Source organism: Antechinus flavipes, chromosome 1 (assembly GCF_016432865.1).
Source record: "Antechinus flavipes isolate AdamAnt ecotype Samford, QLD, Australia chromosome 1, AdamAnt_v2, whole genome shotgun sequence".
Taxonomy (NCBI): domain Eukaryota; kingdom Metazoa; phylum Chordata; class Mammalia; order Dasyuromorphia; family Dasyuridae; genus Antechinus; species Antechinus flavipes.
Window position 1 is genome coordinate 175572023 of NC_067398.1, and position 2232 is coordinate 175574254.

General features: G+C 35.9%; 1 pseudogene; it reads left to right on the forward strand.

Annotated features, from left to right (window-relative positions):
- Positions 1-458: 458 nt before the first annotated feature.
- LOC127551522 (60S ribosomal protein L6-like) lies at positions 459-1514 on the forward strand (annotated as a pseudogene).
- Positions 1515-2232: the final 718 nt, after the last annotated feature.

A 2232-nucleotide genomic window follows, 5' to 3' on the forward strand; every position in this document is an offset into this window, starting at 1 on the left:
GATAATATACTATGCTATACATACTATATAAGATGCATATACATAATACTGCTTTACACATGTATATACCTTACTATACATACATAATACACTGATAGGCAATATTATATATATACTACTACGTAATACATATAATATGCTATATACACACACACATATATGCACCTAAGTATAATGCATACATATACTCCTTGGACAATCATTCTAAATATAAAATTAGTTGGTTCAGACTTGAACAAAAAAGAGGAGAGTAAAGTGATTGCATTTTGAAAATTAGTTTTTCAACACAATACATGGAGCTGTCCTCAAAATCAGGTCTATATAGGTTAAAGATCCTCCTTTGACAACATTAATTATATAATCCTAGGCATCCTTTTGGTGGCCCAAGCAATTCTCTATGACTACAAGTTGTAGAATAGTTGCTGATTTGCATTGCCATGGTGAGTTTCCACATCAGGAGTTCCTTTGACTATGAAAACACAGATCCAATTTTTTTAACCAATAATTATCTTTAGAAAAAGATATCAGAATGATTTATTTGTATGTAAATTGATAATGAAAAAAAGTTAATTTTAAATGCAAATGGTGGGAGAATGAACATTAAAAATACATCAGTGGTTCAAATCTGGCCTTAGACACTTAACATTTCCTATATATGTGACTCTGGGCAAGTCACTTAATCCCAATTACCTCAGCAAAATAATAATAATAATAATAAATAAAAATAAAAATACATCATTTGTTCTCTCAAGGTGGTGACAAAACCCCCCCAAAAAAATAAAGGAAAAGAATATCAAAAAGGAAAAGAACAAAAGAAAGATGTGGCTAAAAAAGTAGTGATAAAAGCCTCAAAAACATTGCAGTTGGAACCCAGTCCTGATCCGAGGGATCAATAAATACTCTAAGTCTGCAATGTATTCCCAAAAAGGGAGAGAACTATCCTGCTACTATCTCAACACCAGGTGGTGGTGATAAGAATGGAGAAATTCATTTCACAAAATGCCTAGATATTACTCCTCCGAAGATGTGCCTAGAAAGCTGCTAAATGAGGGTAAAAAGCCCTTCAACCAGCATGTGAGGAGACTTCTAGCTAGCATCACCCCAGGCACCGTGCTGGCCATGCTCACTGGCTGTCACAGGACCAAGCCAGTGGTCCTAAAGCAGCTGGCACTTAGTGGCTTGCTATTGGTGACTAGACTTCTGACCATCACCCATGTTCCTCTACTAAAGACCCATTAGAAATTTGTCATTGCCACCTTTACTAGGGTTAACCTTTCCAGTGTAAAAACTCCAAATCATCTTACTGAAAAAGGCTCCTCAAACCTGAACATCAAGAAGGAGAGATTTTTGACACAGAATTAGAAATATGAGATTACAGAGCAGTGCAAGGCTAATCAGAAAACAGTGGACTCTCAGATCCTGCCTAAAAATCAAGAAAGTTCCTCGACTCTGTGGCTACCTGCTCTGTATCCTCTCTTTCCAGTGGAATTTATCCTCACAGACTGGGGTTTTAAATGCCTTGCAGAGAACTCTTATTAAAATATTTGTAATAACTAAAAACAAAACATCAGTGATATTTAGTTGTCAGTGTGACATTTAGAGATACAACTCTCTAACCTGAAGTCTACATTTTGTAATATCAAAGATGTACAAGCATAATAGTCTTGGATAGGAAGTTTTTAATCCGTGAAATCCTAGTTCTTTCCCAAGCCCATAATATCTTCTAATTTACCACTGTAATTCTGTATTGGTCAGAGAATGCTCAGTTTGACTAATGAACTCTTACCTGCAGTGTCCCTTCAATGGACTGAACCTACCCTTTTATCTTGACTCTGAAAAATGAGCTTGAAGGTACCTGTTTTTGTCATATATTAGTTGTCCTCTTTTGCAGATGTCAGAAGTGACCCCCTTGGGACCTGAGAGTCCAAATCATGGCAATCTTGGCACTAGGGTTGAAGGTGGGATATTGCAGCAAAGTAACCAGTTGTGAAAACTCTAAGAGGTCAGGGTACTGGGACTGAGCCCAAAGAATTAGGATTGTAGTCTTAGAATAGAACTAAATTATAAATCTTATGCCCTTCCTCTCCCCAGAGACTGAGGTGCTGTCAAAAGGGAAGGAAATTATGCCTTTCAAATTGTAGAGGAATAAATTTATACATTTCTGATTTACATTTTGAAACAAATATTCCTTTGTAAAAGTTCTTGCATTACATTGTAAGTAAGTAAATTCTA